Source organism: Leucopleurus acutus (genome assembly GCF_964270905.1).
Source record: "Leucopleurus acutus genome assembly, chromosome: 13".
Lineage (NCBI taxonomy): Eukaryota > Metazoa > Chordata > Mammalia > Artiodactyla > Delphinidae > Leucopleurus > Leucopleurus acutus.
The window spans coordinates 87962141-87978977 of record NC_139155.1 but is presented as its reverse complement, the minus strand read 5'-3'; positions in this window follow the sequence as shown (position 1 = coordinate 87978977).

Sequence of the window (16837 nt, the reverse complement as noted above, 5' to 3'; positions counted from 1 at the left end):
TCTCCTTGAGCCCCCAGCTTTATAGCCTTGCATCCTAGGTGGAGTTGACACCTTTTAAAGCTTCTTTTAAAATGGAAACAACCATGATTTTCAACTCAGAACAGACTCATCACCCAACAGAAGGGCACATATATGTTCACCAGAGAAAAGCTACAAGGACCCGCGGCCATCTGATTGGTGAGAGACCTGTCGTGTTCCCCACCCCCAAATTTATTTGTTGAAATCACAACCCTCAGAATCTCGGAATGCGATCTGATTTGGAGACAGGGTCTGTACAGAGGGAATCAAGCTAAGTGGGGTCATTACTGTGGATGCTAATGCAATATGACCGGGCTCCTTATAATACGGGGAAATTTGCACGCAGAGACAGGGACAGTGACCTTTGACAGGGACAGTGAGGAAATGATGTAAGACACAGGGAGAAGACGGCTGTCTACAAGCCAGGGAGGCGGCCAGGGTCAGGCTGTCCCTCATACCCTCGGGAGACATCAACCCCGCTCACAGCTTCATCTGGCTCTTCTGGTCTCCAGAACTGTGAGAAAACAAATTTTTGCCCCCGTCAGGTACCCAGCCTGTGGTTCTTTGTTAGGCAGCCCCGACAAACGTATACATCCGAGCGCCACCTGGAAACGACACGGATACCCACAGGGAATTAGAGTGGGTAGATCAATGGCGGCGTGTCTGCACAAAGGGCAGGGAGACTGAGGTCCTCAGCTGCCGGCACGCGTGGACGAATCTCACTCACACCAAGTCTGGGAAACGAAGCCGGAAGCAAAAGAATGTCCCGTGTGCTTCCACTGGTGCAAAGTTCACGGGTGGGGACGACTAATGGTGACAGAGTCAGAACGGTGGTCATCTCGGAGGGCGTGGCTGCAGGGGACCCCCAGGGGGCTTGTGGGAGCTCGAAGCTCTGTTTGCTCCTGTGAGGGGCTGACTCTGGGGTGCAGTCACCCTAACCATGGAGCTCAATCATTCTAAGAGGCGGGCGTGCCGGCAGAATCCCTGGGCCGGGTCCCCTCCCTGGGGGTGGGCCCCTTCCCTGAGGCAGGTGTTGAGTTACCCCCTCCCTCCTCACCTACCCCCCCTCCCATGCCTCAGCGTCTCCATAAGCTCTGTTCCGTGAGCCATCACTGGGATGATAAAAGGTAGCATTTCCTCACCTTCCTTTCCAGCCTCAAAACTGCCAACTTCTCAGAATTAAAACCAAGACACAGAGGATGCCGGCCGAGGGCTTTCAGTGGAAATGAAGGAGCCGGATGGAGCAGGCCCTCCTCCAAACCAGACCGCATCCCAGAGCTGCCAGGGATGCAGTGCGCTCCGTGACACGCACCGCGCGCTCTGGATGACAGGCATGCTGACTTAGGTCATCTTTCCCCGTCTTGAAGATAAAGAAACAGGTTGGGGGCTTCCCTGGTGGCGCAGCGGTTGAGGGTCTGCCTGCCGATGCAGGGGACGCGGGTTCGCGCCCCGGTCCGGGAGGATCCCACATGCCGCGGAGCGGCTGGGCCCATGAGCCATGGCCGCTGAGCCTGCGCGTCCGGAGCCTGTGCTCCGCAGCGGGAGAGGCCACAGCACTGAGAGGCCCGCGTACTGCAAAAAAAAAAAAAAGAAAAGAAAAGAAACAGGTTGGGGAGGGTGAACCAAACCCAGGACCCTGTGGCTGGAGATCCGCCAAGGTCACCTCCATCCCGGGTCCTTCCAAGCCGCTGACGCTGCTCGGTTTGGCTGACGGTGTCTGAGAACCTCTGCTTTAATTAGCCCTCAGGGACGGGGCCTCAGCGGGAGCAGAAGGAAGGCAGGGCAGCGTGTGCCTGGATGTCCAGGCAGCAGTGCAGAGGGGCCGTGTTGCAGCCAGAGAAATCGGGTTTGTCTTGAGAAGTTCCAGGGTTTGGGGGCTCACTCTCAGACTTTCTGGGGACACCTCTGTCAAAACACATCCCCTACCCTCCTTTCTATACATCTTTTAAGTTAAAAGAAAAAATGAACAAATAAAGCGCCGCCTCTGATTGGCTTCTGACAGCAATTCTGTGTTGCAGGGAACGTCAATTACTTCTCTTCCGATCTTAAACATGACGAAGGAGAGCTGCCCCATGACTACTTCATGGCACAACCGAAACCAGGACCTAGGCGTTCTGACCCTCAGCCTGTATTCTGACCCTGAGTCAGGGATGGGCCTGCAAAACCATCACCCTCCTCGGAAGCACTTGCCAATTCCTGCAGTGTAGATACTCCAACCGTGGCCGAGTTCAAGCTGCCTACTTGCTGTCAGCCGGCTCACAAAATTCCGAAACATTTAACGTTTGGCTTTTGTGAGCTTGTGTGAGCCGTTTGGAGGACACCACTGCCTCCGAGTCCCGTACATTGGTTTATTTTCTCCCCATCCTGCCTGCCACAAACACAGCAGTAATCGAACTCTTTTACTTTGTGCGAAGCTCTTTTTTCATTTTGATCAATAACTTGGTGATTGAAATAAAACCATGAGTTGAACCTATGTCGGGTTCTTTCTTAATATTTTAATCAGAAAAAAAAAAAAAAAAACCCTGAAAATAAAAGACTAGAGAATTCAGAGCAAAGGACAGCTTCCGGTGTTGTCCCATGTTTATAACCGTGGCTTCAATGTGAAACCTGAACAGGACAGGCAGGGCTGGGCCTACCATCCAGACATTCTGAATCTCAGCGACTCTAAGGGACCTCTGAGGTTGTGGAGCCACCAGGGAAGAGGGGACTTTCAGGTGACCCTGATTTCACAAAGCTCCATGAGCTGGAAGAGGAAGCTGAAATTCCTATTACTCAGGGCTGCTATGTACTGTTGGGCAGGTTGCACACTGCATAAGGGCACTAGTCCAGGAAACTGGAGAAGGGGTACTTCCTCCTAATCCAGACCTACCACAGTTCGCTAGCTAACCCTCACATCAGAGTGGCTGAATCAGCCCCGAGGGGTATGTTTTCCTAACTGGCACAAAGGCGCTGTAGAAATGACAGACTTTTATCTCTCCCCTTGATTTTTAACACCCTGAACCCTTTTGATTTGGATGTTCTTAATCTCATTCCTTTTATTTATTTATCTATCTATTTATTTTTTAACATCTTTATTGGAGTATAACTGCTTTACAATGGTGTGTTAGTTTCTGCTGTATAACAAAGTGAGTCAGCTATATGCATACATATATTCCCATATCCCCTCCCTCTTGCGTCTCCCTCCCACCCTCCCTATCCCACCCCTCTAGGTGGTCACAGAGCACCGAGCTGATCTCCCTGTGCTATGCGGCTGCTTCCCACTAGCTATCTATTTTACATTTGGTAGTGTATATATGTCCATGCCACGCTCTCACTTCGTCCCAGCTTACCCTTCCCCCTCCCCTTGTCCTCAAGTCCATTCTCTACATCTGCATCTTTATTACTGTTTTGCCTCTAGTTTTTTCAGAACGATTTATTTTTTTTACATTCCATATATATGTGTTAGCATACGGTATTTGTTTTTCTCTTTCTGACTTACCTCACTCTGTATGACAGACTTTAGGTCCATCCACCTCACTACAAATAACTCAATTTCATTTCTTTTTATGGCTGAGTAATATTCCATTGTATACATGTGCCACATCTTCTTTATCCATTCATCTGCTGATGGACACTTGGGTTGCTTCCATGTCCTGGCTATTGTAAATAGAGCTGCAATGAACATTGTGGTACATGACTCTTTTTGAATTATGGTTTGCTCAGTGTATATGCCCAGTAGTGGGATTGCTGGGTTGTGTGGTAGTTCTATTTTTAGTTTTTTAAGGAACCTCCATACTGTTCTCCATAGTGTCTGTATCAATTTACATTCCCACCAACAGTGCAGGAGGGTTCCCTTTTCTCCACACCCTCTCCAGCATTTATTGTTTGTAGATTTTTTGATGATGGCCATTCTGACTGGTGTGAGATGATATCTCATTGTAGTTTTGATTTGCATTTCTCTAATGATTAATGATGTTGAGCATTCTTTCATGTGTTTGTTGACAGTCTGTATATCTTCTTTGGAGAAATGTCTATTTAGGTCTTCTGCCCATTTCTGGATTGGGTTGTATGTTTTCTTGTTATTGAGCGGCATGAGCTGCTTGTAAATTTTGGAGATTAATCCTTTGTCAGTTGCTTCATTTGCAAATACTTTCTCCCATTTTGAGGGTTGTCTTTTGGTCTTGTTTATGGTTTCCTTTGCTGTGCAAAAGCTTTGAAGTTTCATTAGGTCCCATTTGTTTATTTTTGGTTTTATTTCCATTTCTCTAAGAGGTGGGTCAAAAAGGATCTTGTGATTTATGTCATAGAATGTTCTGCCTATGTTTTCCTCTAAGAGTTTGATAGTGTCTGGCCTTACATTTAGGTCTTTAATCCATTTTGAGTTTAATTTTGTGTATGGTGTGAGGGAGTGTTCTAATTTCATTCTTTTACATGTAGTTGTCCTGTTTTCCCAGCACCACTTATTGAAGAGGCTGTCTTTTCTCCACTGTATATTCTTGCCTCCTTTATCAAAGATAAGGTGACCGTATGTGTGTGGGTTTATCTCTGGGCTTTCTATCCTGTTCCATTGATCTAGATTTCTGTTTTTGTGCTCAATCTCATTCTTAATGAAATTTTCATCTATGTATTTCTTTAAAAACTGTCTTTAAGTTGTTTTAGGCTGTGGCATCTGAGCTACGTTCATCTGAAGCTTGTTTGGATGGAAAAGTCAGGTTACCCACATCTTTATCAGCAGGACAGAGAGCAGAAGGAAAAAGTGGGGACCCCTCCCGGATTTTCCTAGAATATATCATTATTTGCTCTGAATCACTATGGTCCCAAGTGCCACCTGAGTCCACAGCAAGATTTAAAGGGAGGACTTTTGAAGTTTGAAGATGGACGTTGGAATGTTGTCCCAGATGACTGACAGGTGATATGTTCCCAGGCTAATACTGAAAAGTTGTGTCATTTTTTTACAGTCTACATATAAGTGATATCATATGATATTTGTCTTTCTCTGTCTGACTTACTTAGTATGATAATCTCTAGGTCCATCCATGTTGCTGTAAATGATATTTTCATTCTTTTTTATGGCTGAATAATATTCCATTGTGTTATATATGTAGCACATCTTCTTTATCCATTCCTCTGTTGATGGACATTTAGGTGGCTTCCATGTCTTAGCTATTGTAAACAGTGCCGCAGTGAATATTTGGGTGCATGTATCTTTTCAAATTATGGTTTTCTCCAGGTATATGCCCAGGAGTGGGATTGCTGGATTATATGGTAGCTCTATTTTTAGCTTTTTAAGGAACCTCCGTACTGTTCTCCATAGTGGCTGCTTCAATTTACATTCTCACCAACAGTGTAGGAGGGTTCCCTTTTCCCACACCCTCTCCAGCATTTATTGTTTATAGACTTTTTGAAATACAAAGGAACTTATTTACAAAACAGAAACAGACTCACAGACTTCGAAAACAAACTTATGGTTACCAAAGGGGAAAAGTTGGGGGAGGGACAAATTAGGAGGTTGGGATTAACATATACACACTATTCTATATAAAATAGATAATCAACAAGGACCTACTGTATAGCACAGTGAACTGTACTCAGTATTCTGTAGTAAACTAAATGGGAAAAGAATTTTTAAAAGAATGGATATAGGGCTACCCTGGTGGCGCAGTGGTTGAGAGTCCGCCTGCCGATGCAGGGGACGCGGGTTCGTGCCCCGGTCCGGGAAGATCCCACATGCCGCGGAGCGGCTGGGCCCGTGAGCCATGGCCGCTGAGCCTGCGCGTCCGGAGCCTGTGCTCCGCAGCGGGAGGGGCCACAGCAGTGAGAGGTCAGCGTACCGCAAAAAAAAAAAAAAAAAAGAATGTATATGTATAACTGAATCATTTTGCTGTACACCTGAAGCTAACATAACATTGTAAATCAACTGTACTCCAATATGAAATAAAAATTAAATTTAAAAAAAAGTTGTGGATTTAGTTAATATTCTTTGAGACAGTTCCCCCCAAAGGATATCTGAGAAAACAGTTAGCCAACTTGCCCCTTTCTGTGTTTTTGATGAGATTCAGTTGGGGCAGAGGGTTTTTCCTTGCAAACTGAGCGTTTGCTCTTCAAACCAGTACGTATTGCCTAGATGCATAGATGTCCTGATCAGAAGCCAACTGTGCAGGTGGGTGGGTGAATGGCACGCAGCTGGAGCTGGCTGGGTGGGGAAACCAGGAGGATGAAAACGATGCAGTGAAAAGGTACATGGGAGAAGAGGGGACGAAATGATGCAGTAACAGAAACCCAGTTATGCAGTAAATTCTCCCACTGTGCACTGTTGACAGAAGCTCAAGGAGCCTCCTTTTTGCTTAAACAGGCAGACCTTGGAGATATTACAGGTTCCATTCCAGACACCCGCAATAAAGCAAATACCGCAATAAAACAAGTCACAATTTTTTTTTTTTTTTTTTTTGCGTCATGCGGACCTCTCACTGCTGTGGCCTCTCCCGTGGCGGAGCACAGGCTCCGGATGCGCAGGCTCAGCAGTCATGGCTCACGGGCCCAGCCGCTCCGCGGCATGTGGGGTCTTCCCGGACCAGGGCACAAACCCATGTCCCCTGCATCGGCAGGCGGACTCTCAACCACTGCGCCACCAGGGAAGCCCAGTCACAAATTTTTTGGTGTCCTAGTGCATATAAAAGTTGTGTTTACACTATACTATAGTCTGTGAAGTGTGTAATAGCATTATGTCTTAAAAAATGTTCACACCTTAATTTAAAAATCTTTTTTTGCTAAAAAAAAAATGCTAGCTATACTCTGCACCTTCAGTAAGTCATAATCTTTTTGCAAAGGTCACATCAAAGATCACTGATCACAGATCACCATAACACATATAATAATAATGAAAAAGTTTGAAATGTGAGAATTGCCAGAATGTGACACAGAGACATGAAGTCTGCAAATGCTGTTGGAAAAGTGGCACCAATAAGCTTGATGCAGGGTTGCCACAAAACCTTCAATTTATAGACACTCAGTATCTGGGAAGGGCAATAACACAAGGTCTGCCGAATGTAGACTTTGTGAATTTCAAAAGTAACTTATGCTGCCCACATCAGAATCACATTATCTCAGTTGTGGAAACTTTGGAAAGTAACCGGTGACTTTAGAACCGTGATAATGAGTTAACACACAGAGACAAGAATATTTTCTTTTAACTTAAAAATATGGAATGCGGGACTTCCCTGGCAGTCCAGTGGTTAAGACTCCACACTTCCACTGCAGGGGGTGCGGGTTCGATCCCTGGTCAGGAAACTAGGATCCCGTAAGCCATGCGGCGCAGCAAAGAAAGGAAATGTGCATTTATTTGCTAATAGTTCAGTGCAGGAATGAGTTCTTCAGCGGGAGCCTTCTGACAGGCGTTCCACTTTCTTTGTTGCAAAACCATGTGCAAAAGGCACATGTGTCTCTGTAAAGTGCAGTGAGGTCACAAAGGCATCTCAGGAGCAACCCAAGCCCAGGATTCTTTTATGCATTTCGTGATTTATCACCCAGAGATGTCAGTTGTCTGGTCCACATTGACTTTGAAGGCCATTTTTTTGGCGACCTGCTTTGATTAAATTTTTCCAAAGTATGCCAAGTATTTTTCACAGAAACAATTTTGCGTTCACATTTCACCAGTTGAGATCACGTTTTATTAAATCGTGCGCTGACAGCAACAGATACAGCTGGCCTAAACACGTTTGGAAACGTACACAACCAGCTTTCAGAAGTTCGTGGAAGGAGGGGGTGTGGGTGGCACATGCGCTGACATTCAGGGTGCCCTGGGCCGGGTCAGTGCCTTTCACGGAGGGAGACAGTAGCATCCTTTGGGTCAGAACATCCCCCGTGTGAGTTTCTCAGCAACTCCTCCCTCCCTCCGCACTTCTAAGAAGTGGATGGAGGTGCCTGGCCAGTGAAAATCTACATCCGTTTCCCCATCTTCAAAAGGAGGCTGATAATAACAGCGCTTACCTTTCAGGATGCTCCTCAGGATGGGATGGGCACATATAAAATCTCAAGGGTCCAGCCTGGCACACCGTAAGTGCTCATTATAAGTTAGCCTGCAGTTAGGGTTAATCACGGACTCTGGAATATAATACCTTCCTTCTAGATATTCTGATTACTCAATTTTGAATAAAATTTCTCCAACCCCACTTTTCTCATTGTGTGCACCTGTGTGTGCGTTTGCGTGTTATTGTCCACGGCTTCTCACATCTCCCTACACACCCGTGAATTGTAGTCATGGCTCTTGCTGTACCCAGAGACAGCAGTATAATTGAATAAGAAATCACAAGCTAGCAGTCCCTAGGTCAAATCTGGCCCACAGATGCATTCCGTTTTCCCATATGATATTACATTGCTTTTTAATTTTTTTTTTCTTTTTTGGCCACACCGTGCAGCATGCGGGATCTTAGTTCCCCCTCCAGGGATCGAACCCACGTCCCCTGCCATGGAAACGTGGAGTCTTCACCACTGGACCACCAGGGAAGTCCCATACATTGCTTTCTTTAAAAATATAGTTGACAATATTTAGAATTTAGGAGAATTTACATTGTAAAAAATCTGGCTTTCCAACTTTAGTTGAAAAGTTGGAAGGTCTGGCCTGCTTTCACCAATGGCAACATTCAGCCAAAGCTAAGTAGCAACGTCCCCTTCTATACGGGGCCTCACTAATCCCTACGGTAACACATCAAGGCCACGTGAATCACGCACCTGCCTGGTTCCCACAGATACACATAATAGTTTCCAGCTTCTTCAAGGTTTAAGCCACTTTGGTCTACATGAATGCTGGCTTCCCAACAGCCCTCTCCAAACCCAGGGCCCAAACTTATCACCAGGGTCCTCGTGATGGGAAAACACTAGAATTGATAGCTTGCCACGTCCCCAGGCAACACCGGACACTCTTTCCCCAATACTGTTCAGCAGTTGTAAGTTTGGGCAAAAATTGTTCTTATTAGCAAGTGGAATAGGGTGGATTCAAGGAGTGCATTGATAAATTCATTAACAAAGGTTCTGCTCCCGGAAGAGACGTCTGTTGCCTTGAAGGTTCACAAAGGTCGCCTCTGTCGCCCATAACTTTTAATGCAGAAGCCGGGTGAGCTGGGACAGCCTGCCACTGTTCTGGGTAGTGACCGCAGCTCACCCACTGCCCTCAGCCCTCTTTGTAGCAGGAGAGAAAGAAGCAGCGGAGAAGCATTCTTCCTTGTCTCCCTGATGAAGACCTGAGCTGCCCAGCGTGAGTTTTCCTCTGAATTAGAAGCTACTGTGCCCGGTAGACAGTTGGAGGGCGGGTGGGCTGTGCCCCTCTGTCCTGTTGCCCGGTTCCGTGCAGGTCACCAAGCGGCCTCTGATTCTCAGCCTGAGTGCGAGAAGTGGCCCATCGTGGAGAATTCCAGAGGGACCGGGGTGTCTGACTCTCAGCCAGGGTGTGGCGTCGGAGGGCTCTCTGTACGGTCCCCCGTCTCCAGCTTTGCTCCTTTTCGCTAAGCATCTCCTAGGTCATTAAATGTGATCCTGCCGCGCCACACTTTAGATGCCCGCACTTTCCACTGCTGGCATCCTTGGGAGCACAACGGGCCAGACTGACAAGAGAGAGTCCCGTCCTCATATGCTCAGCACTTACTGAGCTCTGCTCGCCTCAGCCTGCACCATAGAATTGCCAGATGAAATACACAACATCTGGTTACATTTGAATTTCAGATAAACAATGGAAATAATTTTAGCATAAGTATGTCCCAAATAGCGTACGGGACATACTTATACTAAAATACCATTCCTTGTTTACCTGAAATTTGTATTTAACGGTGGGTCCTATATTTTATCTGTTAACTATGGCAATCCTACTCGTCTGTGAGACCCCAGCACTTGGGAGAATGGCTCTGGAGGCAGACTGCCTGGGTTTGAATCCTAGCTCAGCTGCTTACAATCTGTGTGACCTTGGGCACTTGACCTAACCTCTCTGTGCCTCAATTACTACATTTGTCTACTGAGGATGAGAATGGTGCCTGCCTCACTGGAGGGCTGGGAGGACAAAGTGATGGTTGAGGAATGTATAAGTGTACCTGGCACAGGTAAACTCTGGATCAGCATTAGTCATCACTACCCAGACCCACTGTGACAACGGCCACGAACAAAGGGACGCCAAGGCCCTGCTACCTCTCTACCCTCATCCTCGGCACTCAGCTTTCTCTACTCCAGCCACCCTGAGCTTCCTCAAGCTCTGGAATGAGCTGCTTTCCTTTCTGTATCAGCACTTTTCCCATCCTGTTCCCTCCATCTCACTGGTTCTCTCTCATCCTTACCTGGTTAATCCTCCTTATCCCTCACATCTGAAACCAAAAGTCACTTCACTCATTCGTTCATTCACTCATTCATCAAATATTTATTGAGCACCTACTACGTGCCAGTCTCTGTTTTAGATCGGGGTCAGCAAACTATGGCCTGAGGGCTAAATTCAGATGGCTACATGTTTCCACATGGCCCACCAGCTAAGAATTATTTTTCCATTTTTAACTAGTTGGGACAAAAAGTCAAAGGAAGAAGAATATTTCGTGATGTATGAAAATTATATGAAATTCAAATTTCAGTGTCTACAAATAAAGTTTCATTAGCACACAGCCAAGCTCCTTCATTTATACACTGTCTGTGAGTGCTTTGGAGCTACTGCCATAGAATGGAGTAGCTGCAGCAGAAACCATGCGGGTCTGAATCGCCAAAAATATTTATTATCTTAACCTCTACAGAGAAGGCCTGCCCAGACCTGAACTAAATGCTGGGAATACAGCAATGAACACAAGCAAAAACAAAAATCCGAGACAAAAATCTCTACCCTCACAGAAGCACTCTTCGGGTGGAGGAGACTGTCACCAGGAGTGGTAAGGAAAGAGCTGTGTGCTGTTGAGGAGGGTGTTGGGGAATAAGGCATGGAGCAGACGGGAGCACCACATGGGAAGCTGCCACTTTAAATACAGTGGTCGGAGAAGGCGAGACACAAGTACAGACCCACCGGAGGCGAGAGGAGCCGTAAGTAGGTGCTCAGACAAGAGAGTCCACAGAAATGGAAGAGAAATTAGAAGCCCTGGGCAGGGAGCATGCCTGGCCTGTTGGAGGAGTGGAGGCCACGGTGGCAGAAGGGGGGTAGAGGGCCTTCAGGTGTCACTACCTGGAGGGATCCAGGAGTGGACAAGGGCCCAGAGCAAGAGGTAAGGGCAGTGAGGCTGAGGTCCAGAGCCTGGGAGCACTGCCAGGACTTGAACTTTTCTCTGAGGTCAATAGTGAGCCATTGAATGGTCTTTATTTATTTATTTATTATTTATTTATTTAATTTATTTATTATTTATTTATTTTTAATTTTCTTTTAACATCTTTACTGGAGTATAATTGCTTTACAATGGTGTGTTAGTTTCTGCTATTGAGAGTTTTTTAAATAATAATTTATTGAGGTGAGATTCACATAATATGAAATTAGCCATTTTAAAGTGAACAATTCATTGATATGCAGTATATTCACAAAGTCATGCAACCACCACTGTCTCAAGTTCCAAAATATTTCCATCACCTAAAAGGGAAACCCTGCACACCTCCCCATTCCTCTTCCCCCAGACACTGACCGCCATCAACCTGCTGTCTGTCTCTACGGATTCATCCATTCTGGACATTTCATACCAATGGCTTCATACAATAGGTGACCCTTTGAGACTGGGTGCTTTCATTAGCAAAATGGTTTTGAGGTCCATCCATGTTGTCCAATGAATCAGTCACTTGTTCCTTTTTTGTGGCCGAATAATATTCCACCACGGGCATATACTGAGTCTGCTTATTCATTCATCTGTAGAGGGACACGGGCTGTTTCCATCTTTTGTCTACTGTGAATAGTGATGCTGTGAACACGCGTGTGCGTGTGTTTGCTTGAGCCTGGAAGGGTTTTGAGCAGAGGAGTGGCATTTTCTGATTTGCATCCTAGTAGGAGCCTGTAGCTGCTGTGTTGGAAAGAAACTGAGAAAGGAAGCTGGGAGCCCAGTTAGGACTTGGGGAGAGTCTGACGAGAGGCCCTGAGGCTGGACCAGTGCTAGCAGAAGGCAGGTATGTGGGATGCTGGGTGTAATCCTGCTGATGGGTCCCACGTGCATGAAAGAGGGAGGCGAGGTAGATGATGCTGGGACTTGGGGGCCGAGCTACGGGAAGGACCAGGCTGTTGTTTCTAGGATGAGGGTGGAGGAGGGGAATGAGTGTGGGGAAGATGAGTGAAGTGGGGGTGACGGGTAAAGTTTGAGGGGCCGATTAGGCATCTCAGTGGGAATATCAAGGAGGCACCTGCATAAATGGGTCTGAGAAATAAATTTGGCGTCATCAGTAAATAAATTTGGACAGAATCCACCTGGGGCAGAGTACAGACAGAGAAAATCCTCTCCTGAGTACACAGACCAGGCCAAGATCCTGGGGTTGTCTCTGTACTTCTCCTTCGTGTGCAGACTCTGGTTTTTAACTAAATGTTTCAGAGCATGAGCTGTGGAGCTTGACAGCAGGAGTTCAGTTGCAGCTTGACCACTCAGAAGCTGTGTGGCCTTTGGCAAATGACTCACCCTCTCTGTGCCTCTGCCCTCATTTGCAAAGTGAGAATTACAGTGAGACCTGCCTCGCAGGGTTGTTTTGAGGATTCAGTGAGCACACATATGTAAAGTGTTGTGAGCAATATTTGACACTTAGTAAGTGCCACAAAAGATGTTATCGATCATGAATATTCTTTAATGAGACTGAGCTCCGTGAGCATAAAGACCGGGACTTGTTTTTTCATTGCAGCATCTCCAGTGCCCAGCACCAGGTCTGCCTCACACGGCCTCGGGATGATGCTTAAATGGCTTCAGAAGGACAGACAAACAGCCACCCCTTCCCCCTGGGGAGTAACCTGGGGCATAAAGGGTGTGGAGAGAAGGGCTGCCAGAGCCGGACATGGAAGGCCAGGTGCAGTCCCTGAGGAAAGCATGGAGGAAGCAGCAGTGTGGTCAGGGGACAGAGAGGAGGAATGACAGTGGCAACGGGGACAGCTAGAAGCTGGGCCATGAGGGATCCTACACATCAAAATGCGGAGACTGCACTTTACTCTGTAAGAAGCAGGAAGCCATGGAAAATGTTGAGGGAGGGGTCAGCACCTTGGAGGTTGACAGAGATGGGGGCCAATCAATTTGGGGAACTCCGGGTATGTTAAAAAAAAAAAAAAAAAACAAATGCTCAAACAGGGCTGCAAAAACCTGAGGTGTATTGACATGTTAGCCCTGCCTGGGTGGGACTCTGTTACACACCTAAGAGGCTGAAGGGCAGATGGAATGAGTGACCCAGTAGCGGTGTGAAGTCACTTTAGACTCCAAACCAGTCTTTCTTATTTGATCATCGAAAATGATCTGCAAACATTTCCTCAACTCTCTCAAGGATGGAACACCACTAGTACCCTTGGAGGTGCCTAGGGGAAGTTAATTATTTATGTACAGTGGATGGCTGGGGCCAGGGCTTACTTCTCTTAGAATCCCAGTTAAGAAGGAAAGAATGGGGGGATTCCCTGGTGGCGCAGTGGTTGAGAGTCTGCCTGCCAATGCAGGGGACACGGGTTCGTGCCCCGGTCCGGGAGGATCCCACATGCCGCGGAGCGGCCGGGCCTGTGAGCCATGACCGCTGAGCCTGCGCGTCCGGAGCCTGTGCTCCGCAACGGGAGAGGCCGCAGCAGTGAGAGGCCCGCGTACCGCAAAAAAAAAAAAAAAGAAGGAAAGAATGGAAGAGATGAGAAGAGGATGGAATAAAATTGGAATAGAATAGACAGTATCAGAGTCTATGGCGCATTAACAGAATAGATTGTACTGAATAGAACAGAATTGGATAAAATAGATTAGAATAAAATCAATAAGATAGAAAAGGATCAATCAGAAAATATCCTAGTGCAAAATACATGCTAAGTGTGTCAATTAATGAGATGTCTGCTTCATTTGATGTGTGTGGACCATGATATAAAATGAATTCCCTTCTTTGCTGTGGCAAGGCCTGATCTTGACTCCTAGACCCACCTCTCCCTTAAATACACGTGAAGTCCCATCACTTATCACTTCTGTTTCTCAGACTCCTCATAAGAAGTGGGGATCATACTTGTACCTACCTCAAAAGGTTGTTAGAACAAAACAATGAATTAACGTACCTTAAGCTCTTAAGACGAAGCCCAACAGGTGGTAACAAACGTCAGTCGTGGGTTTTGGCGATAAGTCAACTCTTTAAATGTTTAAATATTTTCGAGTATTCTCTTCCTCAGCAGCTGTGAACCCAACCAGAGGAGTAGGGGCTGGAATTATAATGTGGAGAGCCAGAGGCAAGGTGACTCCAAAGACTGCTGTTATAGAATTTCCAGGAAGGAGTAACACAGGCCTGCACTGGGCAAACGCCGTGTTACTGCAGAAAGGGTGAGACCTGTGTCAGTAAGGCTGAGACGTGGTGGGTGGTGGGAGAGGAAGCTTATCAGTCCAGATTCGGTCGTAGGGAATGGAAACTGTTCCAGTTATCTTGAGCAGGAAGGGATTGAACACAGGGGATTAGGTTCTTGCAAAGTCATTGGAAGGCCTGGTGGGTAGGCTCCCCCAGTGCTGCAGTGCTGGCCTACCGGGAGACTGCCACCCCTCCCACCATCAGGAAGGTGGGTTTCAGAAGTCACCCCTAGGTCTAGTCACATAAAGAAGGTACCACTTTGGCTGGCTACCAACCAGAGGTCAGGAGGGATCATTATCACCATCACCATCATCACCATCATCACCATCATCACCACCACCATCATCATCACCATCATCACCACCATCATCATCACCATCACCATCATCATCACCACCATCACCATCACCATCACCTTCACCATCACCATCACCATCATCACCATCATCATCACCATCATCACCATCATCACCATCACCATCATCACCCTCATCATCACCATCACCATCATCATCACCACCATCACCATCATCATCACCATCATCACCATCACCACCATCATCACCATCATCACCTTCATCATCATCATCACCATCATCACCCTCATCATCACCATCACCATCATCATCACCACCATCACCAGCAACGTCATCACCACCATCACCATCATCACCATCATCACCACCATCACCACCATCACCATCATCACCCTCATCACCACCATCACCATCATCATCACCACCATCACCATCATCATCACCATCATCACCATCACCACCATCATCACCATCATCACCCTCATCATCACCATCACCATCACCATCATCACCATCATCACCATCATCACCCTCATCACCATCACCATCATCATCACCACCATCATCACCATCATCACCATCATCACCATTTTACCACAATCATCAGAGTGGTGGTTCCCCATCCTGGCTGAACAGCAGAATCACCTAGGAGGTTTAAATAATATTGATGCCCGAATCCCACCCCAAACTAAATGAAACTGAATCACTGGGGATGTGGCCTGAGTATGGCTGTTTGTGAAAGCACCTGCATGGGGTTCTCATGGGCTGCCAGGGCTGAGAACCACCTTGGGCATGATCTCCTCCGTCATCCCCCAGCTTCTAAGCTGGCATGCAGCCAGGCTGTGGGTGAGCCCTGCTGCGTGCCCCTATGTGCCTGAGCCCCCCTCTATCCTTAGATCCAGAGAGCTGCAATCGCGGGTCAGACAGCAGACGCATTTTGAATTGCAGTAGGTTTGCCAAGTTGCCCTAAAGCCTCTCTGCTAATTTACACTCCCACCAATGAGAACGTCTCCCAAACACATTCCCTCATACTCGATAGTATCAAACTTTAATTTTTTGGCCAATCTGATGAGAAAACAAAAAGGCACCAGTTAAGAAAGAATGAAGTAGACTTTACGTACGAGTTTTGCAAGATCTCTGAGATAAATCGTTGAGCGAACAAAACACGGTACAGGGTATAGAAAAACACGGTGTGGAGTGATGGAAAACACGGTACAGGAAGACGAACAGCATGATTCCAGTCACGTGCATGACCCGCACGCAGAGGGAAAGGTCCTTTGTGGAGGATGCAGGAGGACCAAGTGGGAAGGGGGTGTGGTCAGGCAGGATGTTACCTGGCCTGGAACGTGTTTGCTTTTTTTTTGCGGTACGCGGGCCTCTCACCGCTGTGGCCTCTCCCGTTGCGGAGCACAGGCTCCGGACACACAGGCTCAGTGGCCATGGCTCACGGGCCCAGCCGCTCCGTGGCACGTGGGATCCTCCTGGACCGGGGCACGAACCCGTGTCCCCTGCATCGGCAGGCGGACTCTCAACCACCGCGCCACCCTCATCATCACCTAGGAGGTTTAAATGAGAATGAGTTTAATTGTATCATTAGAGATTAATTTTTTGAAAGATAAAGGGAAAATTATACATACATATATATATGTGCATGTGTGTATATATGGAAAGAGAGAGAGAGAACAAATATAGTAAGATGTTAAGATGTAGGGTATCTGAATAAAGGGTATCTAGGAATTCTGTGTACTACTCTTTACTCTTGCAATTTTTCCATAGTCTGAAAGTATGTCAAAATTCAACATGACAGAAGCCCTTAAAGGGATAGAGCAGCCCTGGGACGGCTGGTGGGCAGCCGGTGGAGGATGCAGGACACGCCACGGAGGATGGAGGGCCGGCTGGGCAAATCCGCACCTCAGCCCTGCCCAGGCCCGTCCTCCCCTCTGGCTCACAGAAGACAGGGACTTCCTCTTCAAAGACCGTCCTGCTTAAACCAGAATGCCTCCCGGGATGGAAGTTCAAAGCGACATTGGGGCAGGGCTGTTTGGTGC